A 14,823-nucleotide genomic window follows, 5' to 3' on the forward strand; every position below is an offset into this window, starting at 1 on the left:
CAGGATTTCCAGCTTCATCCATATCCCTGCAAAGGACAAGAACTCCTTCTTTTTTATGGCTGCATAGTATTCCATGGTGCATATGTGCCACATTTTTTTTTTTATCCAGTCTATCATCGATAGGGATTTGGGTTGGTTCTTGTTTAATGCCTCATTAAAAGCAGTCACCACTGGGCCTTTGACATAGAGAAGAATTCGTATTTCCCAGCACTGGTTACATCCTGAGATAGGATGAATACATCAAATGAGAACACTAGAAGGCAATTCAATAGAAACAATATCTAATTTAGGGGAAGGAAGGGAGATTAAAGTTGTTAGATCTCTATTTTCTTGAGCAAATGTCCTCTGCTTTTAGCTTCTAGGTCACTCAGTTTATATTACAGTGGGATGTGTTTTTGAAGAGTGTGAATATCCATCTGTGGAAATGGAGACAGGAGAAGGGGTTTACAAGCACGGAGGCAATTTTCCACTTAGGTGTAACACTGAGAAGTTAATGCAGGCAATGAGAGGTATTTTACTGAGTGTGGTCATCTCAATTTTAGATTTAATAGTACACTGGAGTAATTGTGGCTGATTGTCATATCTGAAGTAACCCAAAGATAATGAAACTGAAAAGGTAGGAATTTTTTTTTTTTTTTTTTTTTTTTTTTTTTGAGATGGAGTCTCCCTGTTGTCGACCCGGGCTGGAGTGCAATGGCATGATCTCAGCTCACTGCAACCTCCACCTCCTGGGTTCCAGCAGTTCTCCTGCCTCAGCCTCCCAAGTGGCTGAAATTACAGGCTCCCGCCACCACACCCAGATAATTTTTGTATTTTTAGTAAAGACAGGGTGTTGCCATGTTGGCCAGGCTGGTCTCAAACTCCTGATCTCAGATGATCCACCCGCCTTGGCCTCCCAAAGTGCCAGGATTACAGGTGTGAGCCACCGTGCCTGGCCAGGAAGAACTTTTATTCGTCAATTCCAAGCTTCTCACTAACCTCTCCCTTGAAGTTTTAAAATATGCACCAGGAATCCATTAGAGGCTATCATGGAGAGGCCTAAATTTGGGAGAGGGCCCTCACTCAGATGAGTAAGTTTACAAACAAGGCAAATCAGGAGAACTTCCTGTAACCTCTGCCAAGCAGCCAAAGGAAGCTAAGGGGGCTGGACAGTGGGAATGATTAATGAGAAGTGGGGTGATGTGCTGTAACACAAGCTGAACAGTGAGAACATTTCATCTGGGGAGCTGAGGAAACCGGTTGGGACTTGGATATAATCTAGCTAAAATAGGAAGGTCACAGAAAAATAAATCAGGCTCATGAATTTGTTTAACCTGTTACCTAATACAAGAGTGGGAACATAACTGAATTTGAAAACCACAATTATGTCAGGAGAAGAAGGTCCTGTGTAAGCAGTGCCACAGATGACCGAATTTGATGCCACAGGAGATCGAGAAGAAATCCCCATCTCCCTGCTTAATATTCACATCAGGGCCTCACAGATGTGTGTTCCCGGCTCAGGCCTAAATCCTGCTGGACACATTCTTGAAGCTGTTGTTGGGCTCAGAAAGCAAAGCTGCCAAGCAGCTGCCAACATCGGCAGCAATTTCAGGCAGCTAACCCCAAACCCCATTTATTGGCAGGAACCCAGCACAGCCCATGTCCACCCCTTGCCCCACACCTCCTTGTGGGATTTGCAGGTTGACTGAACACCATAGAGATGGAATTGGCCATGGCTTTTAAAGCGGGTTTGGCTTACCTGTGGCTCAAAGAATCAATATTATCTGGAAACCTGGTAAGGATGCACCACATTCAGCCCTAGGGCTGGGCTTCCAGGCTACCACCTGCACTGGACTTCTCCATCTTTGGGTCCTTTAATTCTCTCCAGTTGGTCACGATGGCAAGCAGTAACAGCAAGTTTCCCCATCCTCCTCCACTAACTCATACTATATCAGCTTCACCAAATAACTGGTTTCCATATCAGTCTGGATTTTTATTCTGAACTCTAGTCAATGGTTAGCTCTACGTGGCCATTGCTGTTTTATTTACAGCAGTACGTAGTATAATTTATTATAATGATGTATATATTTGTATAATGTAAAAACAAAAGATATAAATAATACAAATATATATGTATTATAACTAATAATATAACAGTATAGTACATTTATTACTTCATTATAAGCTTTAATACCTCTTAGGACAAGCCTCATTTCTTTCTCCCTGTGTATTGTCTATTTTAAAGGCTAATTGTTTTTAAAAAAAATCCATTATTTTCATTACAAAAGATTCTCTTGTTTTTCCAAGAAAACTAAAGTTACTGATCTCTCTCTACATCATCTCACACTTTTATTATATCTTCCTATGCCTTCTGACTTTCTTATTCAAATAACGTATACATTTTTAAAAATCGGATCTATTCTTTTTATTCTGCAACTTGAATTTTTCACTTAACGATGTCCCACAGACATACTGGTTCCTATGCCATCATCCTCACTGCATTGGAGATCTCAGTATCACTTTTTCAACTGCTGTTTTCTTCCAGGGGTTTGTTATGAATCAGGGCTGCAGTGGACACTCTTACATGTATATGCATGTGTATCTTTTGATAGTGCTGCTTTTATTCCTCCAAGATGTATTGTTCAAAGTGGAATTACTGGATCAAAAGGTATGTGCATTCTAACTTTTAATAAATTCTGCCAGTTTGCTTTCTAAAAAAGTTGTGATGATTTTCACCCCCACCCACACTGGTGATGAAAACCTCCTTTTCCTCATATCCTCCTTTAATTTAAGCCACAGTAGTGGTTTCCAAATTTCGGGACTTATTCCCAAATTATTAATGTTCAAACTCTGCACGTTAGACTCTCTCAGGGAACTTTTAAAAATGTAGAACCCCAGGCCATACCCCAAACCAATTAAATTGGTAGCTGGTAAGCTGGAAGCTCCCCAGGCAATTCCCAGGTGCAGGCAGTTGGGAAAGCCTGGACTAGATGTTATCAGTTTTCTAAAAATATTGCCCAATTGAGAGCAACAGTAAAAACATTGTTTTTAAAATTCGCATTTCCATGGCTAGTTTATATAATTGTTCCATTTGTATTGCCTCTTCTGTGAAGTCTGTTTCAGCCTCTGTTTTTCTTTTACATTTGTATATTATTTTCAATGATTATGTGTCCTGACTTCATACAGTTCCTTTAGTCACGCAGAAAGTTTTAAATTTTGTGTCATCAAGCATGGCAGGTTCTTTTTCCTTGGTGGATTCTGGTTAGTCTACATTAAGAAGGCCTTTTTTTAAGATTATACAAAAGTTTGCTTGCATTTTCTTCTACTAGGTCTATGATCTATCTGGAATCATTTTTGTCATTAGTATGAAGTAAGGAACTACTTTGTCATTCTCCAAATGAGTAGATAAGTGTCCCAAAACCAATCAGGAAGAAGACAGAGGGGCCTCCTGTTGTTATAATTTTTCAGCAACCTAGATTTTTATAAGCAGGAGGATTGTTGAATTAATTATAGCACATACCTAGTATTTAGTATGATGCAACTATTTTTATAAAATGAAATCAATCTGTATGTATTGATTAGGGAAAATACCCACTACATATTGTTACATTAAAAAAAGCTATAGAATAATATGATTCCATTTTGTGGGGAAAAACTCATGTGTATATAGTAATTGCCTAAGGCAAGGTAAAAGTTTGCCAGGCATGGTAGTTCACACCTGTAATCCCAGCACTTTGGGAGGCTAAGGCGTTCGAATCACCTGAGGTCAGGAGTTTGAGACCAGCCTGACTAACATGGAGAAACCCCGTCTCTACTCAAATTACAAAATTAGCCAGGTGTGGTGGGGCATGCCTGTAATCCCAGCTACTCAGAAGGCTGAGGCAGGAGAATTGCTTGAACCTGGGAGGTGGAGGTTGTGGTGAGCTGAGATCGAGCCATTGCACTCCAGCCTGGGCAACAAGAATGAAACTCCGTCTCAAAAAAAAAAAAAAAAAAGTTTGGAGAGACTTATATGAAATATAAGGCTATTAGAGTAGTGATAATTTTAAAAGACAAAAGAAAAGTACTTCAGCTCTTATATGAGGAAACAACATTTGACTTGCTTTTTAATTAAAATTTTCTAGGTATACCCCAAATAAAGTTAACAGGTCATTTATTCAAAGTGGCCAAATTCTAATGGATGATTCTGCCCTAGTTGTTTATCTTGAATGTATGGTTGGTTTCATGGCATAAGAGCTTTGAGGTAAGGAGGTTTCCTGACTGGGAGATGTGTGAATCCTGGGAGATGAGCTTTCCTGGGAGAGATGCCCAAATAAGACCTATTTGTTCACAAAAACCCCCAACTTCCTAAACTACCACCTATCTCCAGAAGTCACTTTGCTCACAGGTGAAATTGGTTCTTGAGACACAGCCTGGTCACCAGAAATGATAGGGCTGGGAGGGACAGTGACTTGAAAGTCATAGGCAGCTTCTCTAGTTGTACCTTTCTTTCCTGATGCAGCCGCCAGAGAGTCAACCTGCTTTCCTTCTCCCTCGAAATATGTTCCTGTTCAACAGCTTCGCACAGGATTCTCCCCACCAAAGCCTGGCTTGGGGATGAGGCTCAGTTCCTCCCCTCCCCCGCCTTCCCTATGACATTTGCTAATCACAGCGGCAAAACTAATAGGGGAGCTAATGATGTGGACAGGTATGAAGTCCCTTCCATCCAAATCTTAGACAGGCTCTTTCCATAACATAGACTCTGGAGCCAAAAATACCTTGGCTCAGTTCCTAGCCCAGACACTTCCTAGCTGTATAACTTGAGCAACTTACTTAAACTTTCTATTCCTCAGTTTCTTCCCCTGTAAAATGAGATCATAATAGTACCTCCTGCCTGGGGTTGTTATGAGGTGAACACATTAACGTATAGGATGTGTTGAAGTAGCACAAGGCACGTACTGAGGGGCAGTTTCACTATTTTACTCTTTCCTCTAGTTGGTTTTGGAAATCGTTACTGGGAATTATTTACCAGATCTTCCCATACTTGTTTTTAACCTTTTTTAGGAGGAAAAAAATCTCTTAAAATTAATTGTGGCTAAAAACACACACACACATAACATGAGCTCTTCCCTCTTCACAAATGTATCAGCATACAGCACGGTTCTTACTTCCCAGCACAATGTTGTGGGGCAGACCTCTTCTTCCTCCTGAAACAGTTCTCGGAATGGACATCCCCTCTGGGTCAGCTCAGCACTTGATCAACTCACCGCACCTTGATCTGACTGCCATTTGGGGTTCTTCCCTGAAAACATGTTCATGACATCCATGTGGAATTTTTTCTTTCATTTTGATTTTCCCTTTTCGGTTGGTTTTTTTTTGGATTCTGTTGGGGGTCTTGGACTCTCAACAGTAGCTGAGGACTCAGCCAGTGGGAATGGAAACAGTCCCTCCCAGGTGAATGCGTTTCCCAGGCCTTCCAGCTGTGCCTCCCCAACCTCTCCCTGCCCCAGAGGATCATCTTTGGGGACTCTTACTCCCTTCACCAGGAGGGGACCTGTGGCTTAATGGTGGCTGACAAAGGTCAGTGAACTACAGTCCCTGCCTGCCTGTTTTTATAAGCCCTTGAGCTTATAAATGGGTTTTATATTTTCAAAGAATTGTGAAGCAAAGAGAGGCAAACAAAAAATGCCTAATACTCTTTGGCCCTGTACAGAAGAAGTTTGCTGACCTGTGGTAGAGCGCGCAAGACACACAGCACTGGTGGTGGGCTGGACAGGCAGCGCTCCCCTCCCCCCGCCCCCGCCTTTTTTGCTTCTTTCTCCTGAAACATTTCTCAGAATGGACATCCGCTCTGGGTCAGCTCAGCACTTGATCAACTCGCCCCACCTCGATCTGATTGCCATTTGGGGTTCTTCCCTGAAAACACATTCATGATATCCATGTGGAATTCTTTCATTTTGATTTTCCTTTTTGTTTTTTCTTGGATTCTGTTGGGGGGTCTTGGGAACAGGGTCTTCGCGTTTGTCTTTGGCATGGAAATGGCGTGTTCTTTTGCAGTGGACTCAGAAGTTTCTGTAAATCCCTTGGCTGCTTCCAGATTCCCTTGTTGGTTTCCTGGTTGGGGTGCCTGCCAGGTCAGGAGGCCTGGCTCTGCCCTCAGCTGCTGGTGCTGACATCAGGAATGCCCGTAGCTGGCCCCTCTGCAAAGGTGCTTTCTGGGGCTGGGTAGATTCCTCGGGCAAGGAGAGTGCACATGTGGCTTCCCAGAGCTTGGTGGCAATGGGAAATGTGGCACCAGGATGGTGACATAGTTTGGCTGGTAATAAAGCTTGCTTATTCATGGTTTTGAATCCTTTTGATTGGCTTGATGGGATCTTGGGAGCATCGTAAAACGCTTTCTTCCTTTGGTGGCCTTTGTAGTACTCCAAAGGCTTAAATAGCCCTGGTAGCTGCTGAGATCTTGAATCTCCAGTGTCGCAGAGGAGCTGGGGAAAGGAGGAACTCACTAGTTGGGGACACGTGACTGGAAGTGAGATACAGGAAATTTGAAATGGCATTCCTTCTGCTTCTAAGCAATCACAGAAAATAGATGAAAAAATCTCCGTATCGTTTCAAGCTCTCTCACATTACCTTTCCGTTGTTTTTTAAACCTAGATCAAAGCTTAGGTGCCTTTTCCATAGAAAGAAGCCTGGAGCCGCCTTGCGTTCTGTTCTTTTTGGGTTCAGGTCTTTCTGCTGCCTGGACCCAGGTTCCTGTGATGCTGGGCAAACACCTGTGGGTACCAACGTTGCCAAGTAATTAAGCTTTTCCATCCAAACCTCCAGTCTTTTTATAAACCCACTTAGTGTTTTTCTTTATACACGTTTCTTTAGCATTCGGGAATGGATTAGATTATAGGGATTGTTAAATGGTGTTTAAAAACATTTAGTAATAAATTCAAAGATGAATTGATGGAGTGTTTACTCTAGTTTGTAATCTGTTCTTAGAGAACCATCTGGCAGCTCCAATTTTGGCACCGTCAGCCCTTCCCTCCAATTTGAAGGAAATACTTCCCTCACTGGGGTTGAGCCCCAAAACTGGTCTGTACCTGGCATCCTTGAGGGACCGAGACAAGGACATGGTTCCTGCTGCTGCCTGCACCCTCTCTCCACCCTTCTCTCCTCCCCTCCAGCCTGTGGTCTGGGGCCCTGGATATTGAAACATTTTCTTTCTGGTTGGAAATCTGGAAATAGGAATCTTTACAGCTTAAACTCCATTGAGTCAGGGTAAACTTGAGAATTTAATCGGCTTGTGAACATGTTAACCAGCTCACAAATCTTTCACTGGCCTTTCCCAAAATTACTGACTTCTCAATGACAAGGCAGCTGATGGCAGATTACAGGACTGCAGAAAGGTCTAAATGTGTGCCGAGTCTAGGAAGTCGCTCCCAGAGCTGCCTGTCCTGCAACCCTTGGGGTGACTGGCTCTTGGCAAAGGGTCTAGCGTCTGCCACTTTGGAGTGTGTCCTGGGCACCCAGCCTGGCCTGGCCACTGAGGTCAGCCCACCCACTTTTGAAATCACTTTTTCAAATGTTTGCCCAAAGGCTTCCTTTCTCTAGTTTTATCTTTTTCCACGTTCATGTAGTGAGGATAACAGTTCCTAGTTTGTCAGCTTTACATAGATGCCAAGTGCCTTCACTGTGGGCTGTGGTAACTTCCTGGGCCATGAGATGGTCTTGTGGGAGACCATCTCATGGCCCAGGAACAGCGGGAGGGTGAGCCTGGCCTGGAGACTGTCAGAGACTGAAACAGGCCCTGCTGCTGGTGAGGATGCCACCGCTGTGGGCTTCAAGGTCTCAGGTCATCGACTAGAAATAGACCTCCTCCTGGTGCCACGGTACAGAGGAAAATCACTCCTCGGCAGGAAGCAGAGGCGGGAAAAGGGCCTGGTATGACCTCAGAAACCAAGAGCACTGGCACCACTAGGCCCGAGGAAGACGGCAGAAGTGCTCCTCAAGCTCCTCTACCCAACAGCCACCCACCAGAAAGACCCAGGACGTTAGTGGCATAGCTTTCCGAGGGGCCATATTTCTTTGATGAAATAAACCCTTTTGCATTAAAAGTTCATATGAGTTTTTCCTTCTCCTCAGAAAATGTGAAAGCATGTTTAAATGTGATTTTTTTCAAACTTTTATTTTCGGTTCAGGAGTACATGTGCAGGTTTGTTATATAGGTAAATGTGTGTCATGCGGGTTTGTATGCAGATTATTTTATCACGCAGCTATTAAGCCTAGTACCCACTGGTTATTTTTCCTGTTTGTCTCCCTCCTTCCACCCTCCACCCCCCAATAGGCCCCAGTGTGTGTTATTTCCCTCCATGTATCCCTGTGTTCTCATCATTTATCTCCCACTTATAAGTGAGAACAGGCAGTATTTGATTTTCTGTTTCTGCCTTAGTTTACTAAGGATAGTGGCTTCCAGCTCCATCCATGTTCCTGCAGAAAACATGATCTCATTCATTTTTATGGCTGCATAGTATTCCATGATGCATATATGGCACATTTTCTTTATCCAGTCTACCACTGATAGGCATTACATGCAAACTAACATTCACTCTATTCCTTGAGTAAAATGTTATATGTACTCAGTAACTCTCAGTAATTCCTAGGAAACTCAACCCTGGTCTAAGAAGTACCACTCATGTTTAAAGTCAGTAAGACTAATTTCATGTCTGCCATTCACAAGATTTCTGACCTTTGAAAGTTACTTAACTGTCTTAGGCTTCAGTTTCCTCATCTGTAAAATATAATAATTTATCCTTACACGGTAGCTTTGAGGATTACCTGAAAAAAGTGATGTAAAACTGGTACCTAGCTTTTGTGCATATGAACGTGTGTGTGTATGCTGTCTCAGAGCAGAAAGAAAAATCAAAGCTCATTCCATCTGCTGAGGGAGGCTTTTCAATAACATTGTAGCTTCATGGTGTAAATCCATGCAGAGGTGCCTTCCGTTGCAGAAAATTCTCCCCACCCTTGTCTTCAACAGGCGCCCCAAATTATCTATAGGCAGTTGTGTTAGAAAGTGTATCTCTGTCTTGAATGAATATCTTTTCTATGGTCTCAGCTCCGCTCTTCTGGTGTTATTTACAAATATTGTCATTGTAAGTCACCATGAACGTGAACTTAAAACTAGCTTCTTAATGTGCATAGTCCAAATAATGAAAACGATGAAAATTTATTTCTTCAAGGTATCTGATGTAGTTTGAGTCTGCGTCCTCATCAACTCTCAGGTCAAATTGTAATCCCTAGCTGGAGGTGGGAGGTGACCGGATCCTGGTGGTGGAGTTCTCCTGAATGGGTTAGCACCATCCCCTCAGGTGCTATCCTTGTGATAGTGAATGAGTGAGTTACCGTGAGATCTGGTTATTGAAAAGCGTGTAGTGCCTCCCCACCTCTCTCTGCCTTCTGCTCCCGGCCAAGTAAGAAGTACCTGCTTCCCCTTCACCTTCCACCATGATTGAAAGTTTCCTGAGGCCTCCCCAGAAGCCGTGCAGATGCTGCCATCCTTCCTGTACAGCCTGCAGAACCGTGAGCCAGTTAAGCCTCTTTTCTTTATAAATTGCCCAGTCTCAGGTATTTATTTTTAGCAGTGTGAGAATGGACTAATACAGCATACATTCTATGTCTTTAGAGAAGCAAATCTAACCATGGTAATTCTGAGTTTAAATGTCCCCAAAGGCTTAAGGCTATCCAACACTGGAGAATGTGATCTTTACCCAGCATGTAATCAGGCCCCACTCAGGCATCCCTACACTGAGACACTGCAATGGGTACATTTGAAATCTCAATAGATTGCTAAGTATTCTCTCCAAACCTTGCTGATCACCAGAAATAACACACGGCACATGTCAACAAGTCTGCTCCTTGGTGCTCTGACAAGGGAAATAAAGGAGGGACAAGGTATGTGGAGAGGTGAGACCCCTAGCTATGGCTGAGTGAGAGTACTGGCAAATCCTCACTCCAAAAGAAACAATAAGTTTGAAGAAAATTGACAGAAACAACCATTTCAGCACTCTGCGAGTTGACCAGAGATGTCTAACAATCTGAGAAATGTTTATATTGGAAAAATGCTGAAATTTGGGTAAGTACAGTGCAGATTGGTGGCATTCTTGCCTGGGGCTGCCCCCACACTTACCTTCCCGCCGTGTGGTCAGCACCAGAATAAGGCAGGTAGAAAGACTGACAGTTTTGTTACTGCAGTCACAGGAGAGCCTACTTACATTTACCAGTTTATTATCAAAGATAACGAAAAAGATACAGATGGACAAATGAAGAGGTGGAGAGAGCATGCGGGAAGGTGCGAGGAGCTTCTGTGTCCTCTCCAGGCACTCCATCTTCCAGACAACCCCAAGCATTCACCAATCCAGAAGCTCTCTGAACACTGTCCTCCTGGGTTTTTTATGGAGGCTTCATTACATAGACATAATTATTTCCACCAATGGCCATTGATAATCTATTCAGCCATCATCCCCTCTCCAGAGCCTCTCCAAAAGTCAAAGGGTAGAGCTGAAAGTTCCGACCCTTTCATTCAATGGCTGATTCCCCATCCTGAGGTTATCCGGAGCCCACCAGGAGCTGCCTCATTAGAACAAAAGAAGTTTCTATTGCCCAGGAAATTCCAAGGGATTTGGGAGCTCTGTGTTAGAAACCAGGGTCAAAGACCAAATATTAGAACAAAAGAGCCTCCTAGCACACCTGTCTACAAGAGTTTTAGAAGTTGTCTCAGAAACTTGGGCCAGAGTCCAAATATACATTTCTTATTGTACCACAATGTCACTAAAACAACGAAAGGCAGTAAGAAAAACAGAGGAAGAAAAAAGACAGGAGGCAAAATGATAATAACATGGAAAATGCAAACCTAAACATATCCATCATTCTACTAAATGTAGATGCTCAGGCAGGGCAACAATAATTGCACTAAAAATAGCTACCATGGATTGAACGCTGACTACGCGCAGTACTATCCTGGGCACTTTGTGTGTCCACCTCTTGGAATCTTCACAGTACTCCTGTGGGGGTAAATGCTATTCTTGTTTCTATTTTAGGAACGAGGAAACCATTGAAAAGAAGGATTGAAGAACTTGCCACGGGAATGCTTGCAGAAGAAAATGAATTAGCTTCCTCGAATCCAAGAGACTCAATGTGAAAACCCTCAACCCATCCTAATAAAGAGATGAGGCCAACATGCATTTTTGGAAGACTCTGGTAAGGGGAAAGCAGAGTTAGCCACGTTCCTTCCATACTGTCCATGAGCGAACCATGTGGTCTTCATAAGAACCCTTCCAGGCAGGTGCACTGTTATCTCTCTTTACAAGTGAAGAAACTGAGGCCCAGGGAATTAACTTGCCAAGGTGATGCCAAAAAAATAAAAAAGAAAGAAAATGGTAGAGTGAGGATTCAAAGAGTAATCTAGCTGCAGAGCCTTGTGTATACTATGTTGCCTCTCAGTAAGTCCTATTCCCACGCCCTCCCAATTCATCAGTGACATCAGAGGAAATGGGTAAAGGAAGCACACAGGCCGCTCTAAAAGAGGAAGGGAGCCCTGAAATGGAAACCTGGCGTGGTGGTGGACCAATTATTTGTGGTTTACCTTCAGAATGAGGGAGAGGTTTCTATTTTTATTTTATTTTATTTTATTTTTCATTATTATACTTTAAGCTCTGGGGTACATGTGCAGAACATGCAGGTTTGTCACATAGTTATACACATGCCATGGTGGTTTGCTGCATCCATCACCCAGTCATCTACATTAAGTATTTCTCCTAATGTTATCCCTCCCCAAATCCCCCACCCCCTGCTATCCCTCCCTTAGCTCCCCAACCCCCCAACAGGCCCCAGTGTGTCATGTTCCTGAGGGAGAAGTTTTTAAGCTTAATTTTATAGTTTCAGATTACCCATTCATCCATTCACTCATTCATTCATAAATAACCACTCCCAAGCGTCCTTCTTCTTCCTCAAAGGGAAGGCACTAGAAAACAGCAACTATGTTTAATGAGCACCTCACTTAGTCCTCACCACCATCCCGTGAATTAGGTGTTATTGTTTATCATCATATTGTTGATAAGGTAGCTGAAACTCTGAAAAATCAATTGCCAATGATCATAAACCTTGTAAGGTAAGTGGTGAAGCCAAGAGTTGAGGCCAGATCTGCCTGACCATGGTGTCCACGCACTTCCTGATACACTTGAGAGTGTTGGGCAGAGGGAGTGAGGTGAGGAGGGGCCTTAGCATTCAGACTCACTGTGTGCTCTGATCCTTTAACCAGCTTGATTTTAGGTGATCAGTGGTGAACTGCTAGCAAGAAGTGAAGCTTACAAAAAACAAACTTGTCTCTAGTTTAATTCTTTATTTGAACATCAAATAGATTGAGAAAATTGTTTACAGGTGCTCGAGCATCCCGCTGGATTCTTTTTCAAAGTGCAAAAGAGGTTTACAAGTGTGTTTCATTAAACAAAGCAAAGCTGCGACAAAACTGAGAGTCACGTCAGTAATAGTATGCATCAGCAAAAGGGCATATTAATCCATCAAACACAATTTGGCATTTGAGCCTTTTCCCATAAAACAAGAGCTCTACACTGAAGAGTATGTAGTGCACAAAAGCATTGTTTATTACCTGTGAGAGAACATAAACCGGCATAATGTCACTTATTAATTCAAGTCTCTATAACCAATGACCTCTTTGTGAATGCAAAGGGGTCTGTGTCTCAGGCACCTGCTCATGGGACAATATGTTATTTCTAGGTTGCACAACTCTAAACACACACACTGACGATGGGGTTTGGAACATGGCAGCATTTACATATTTTAAAAGTTCAGGCACAATTGGATGCAAAAAAAAGAATAGAAATTTTTCTTGAATCTCAAAAGACAGTGCAAAATTGAAGTGCCATAATAGAGGCAGCAATTACTTAGAAAACAATTTTAAATGACTAAAAACGAGAACACACTTTAATTCAATTGGAAAGGAAATGCAGTTAGAAACAGAGCATAATAACGCTACTGAAAAGATGGATATTTGGGACCACAGTTCATTTGCTCCAGTTGAGAGTAAGTTTTCAGGGGATTAACCTGGCAATGGTGCAGAGTCATCTAGATCACCCTCCCAAGACCTGCACCAAAGAGAATGATGGTTGCCTTTTGAGTTACTGTATGACTCTATTTGCCTTTCACACAACTAGCTTCCCCAAGCAGATCTGCCTGTGAATATTAGACATGACTATGGTGTTACTGATCATTCCCAGTACCCACAGTCCCTCTCATCATTGGAAAGTATGAATAGGAAAGGATTTGTAATCAGTGTCATGCAGGGGAGGGAGTACTCTAAGCCAATGGCCTAAATCAACGGCCATCTCAACGTATAAGATTTCAAGATGAGACCACCTTAATGTGATCAAAAGTAAATTATCAGTAAGTCCCTTATTTGTTCAGTCCCCAAAAGGCATGGAATATGGCATGGTTCAACATAACTGTAAGGTTATTAGGGAAGTCAAATCAAAGACTGCACTTCCTTTAGGGGTTAGATTTTGCAACCTACATTGATAGAGTCTTCTCTTTGGATGACCTAGCCTCTCATAATTGCTGCATTGATGGCATTACAGAATCATTACAGCAAGCTAGGCAGTGGCTAAAAGAAACACAGACCACTAGCTATTCCTTGGACTTCACTGCTGATGTTCTTTCTTCTCTAGAACTGAAACTGCCATTTTAGAAATGGCTGTAAATGGAGCTAGTTTATTTGTGGTGTCCAGGGCAGAAGTGGACTACTGAACCCTGGTACACACCCAGGTGCCAGAATTAATTTGCCTCCAAATACTTTCAATATTCTTCTTATTGTATTTGCCATTCCCCAAATTCCTGAATCCACTTCCCCACCATACCCTGAGCCCCCAGATAAATCACATCTTTTAAATTTAAACTTGCCTCAGAGCGGGGGAAAGCAGAGGCAAGAGTTTTCTATCCTATTCCTACACCCAATACCAACATCAGCTGGAAAATATCTGCTGTCCATTAGTGGCACTTCAAGTAAGAATACAAAGAGATTTCCAAAGTTGCTGGAGACCCCTGGGCTAACATTTCAATCATCTGATGTTCTCTGCCCATTTCAAACATAGTAGTATCTTAACATGAATACAAACACATTAAATGAATAATGTAAAACCTTCCACTGTATAATTGTTTGGCTTTAGCTGGTATACATCATCTAGTCCTAGAAATTTTTTTTGTTTTATTTTAATTTTTTTAAAAGAAAATCTAAGTATAAACATTAAAAAGAACCCACTGACCCATTAGCTACTGTCCAAAAATATTACTACTGATATTTTGGTAAAAGCAAAATTAGCTGCCCTGAATAATTTTCCTTTTCAGGCATAATCTTTGCTACATTAAGATTGTCTGTCATTCAATATCCAACAATAGGCATATGGATTAGTGCTATTTTGTCTACTGTGGATACAAAAGTTGATATGAAATGTGACCTTCATTTAAATGAATAATCACCAGGCTTTAGGCATCAGTGACTGTATACATGACAAGGTAGCTTGAAAAGTATACAAAAAAACTAAATATTTTTCCTTGGCTTTTGCATGTTAACCCAGTCAAATTAAATCCAGAACAGAATTACTACATTCAATTGTCTGATAAACAAGCAATGTAATTTCAAAAAAATATATATTATACTATATAAGGTGCTTCTTAAACAAACTAAGGTGCTTCTTAAACGAACAGCAACAAAAGAATTATGTTCTTAAACTTATTCTTGACACAGATACATAAAATTGTCCCCAAATTTAAGTGCACATAAAAACTTTTTTTTTTCTTTTTTTTTTT

General features: G+C 42.0%; 1 long non-coding RNA gene across 1 annotated transcript in view; it reads left to right on the forward strand.

Annotated features, from left to right (window-relative positions):
- The first annotated feature begins 840 nt into the window (after positions 1 to 840).
- LOC119472753 overlaps positions 841 to 14,823 on the forward strand; it is a 14,155-nt gene continuing 172 nt past the window's right edge. The window contains exons 1-2 of the long non-coding RNA XR_005201941.1: positions 841 to 2,647; positions 11,043 to 11,202. This is a non-coding gene — a long non-coding RNA (uncharacterized LOC119472753). The remainder of the gene's footprint in view (positions 2,648 to 11,042; positions 11,203 to 14,823) is intronic.

This window comes from Cebus imitator, unplaced genomic scaffold (genome assembly GCF_001604975.1).
Source record: "Cebus imitator isolate Cc_AM_T3 unplaced genomic scaffold, Cebus_imitator-1.0 Scaffold6, whole genome shotgun sequence".
Lineage (NCBI taxonomy): Eukaryota > Metazoa > Chordata > Mammalia > Primates > Cebidae > Cebus > Cebus imitator.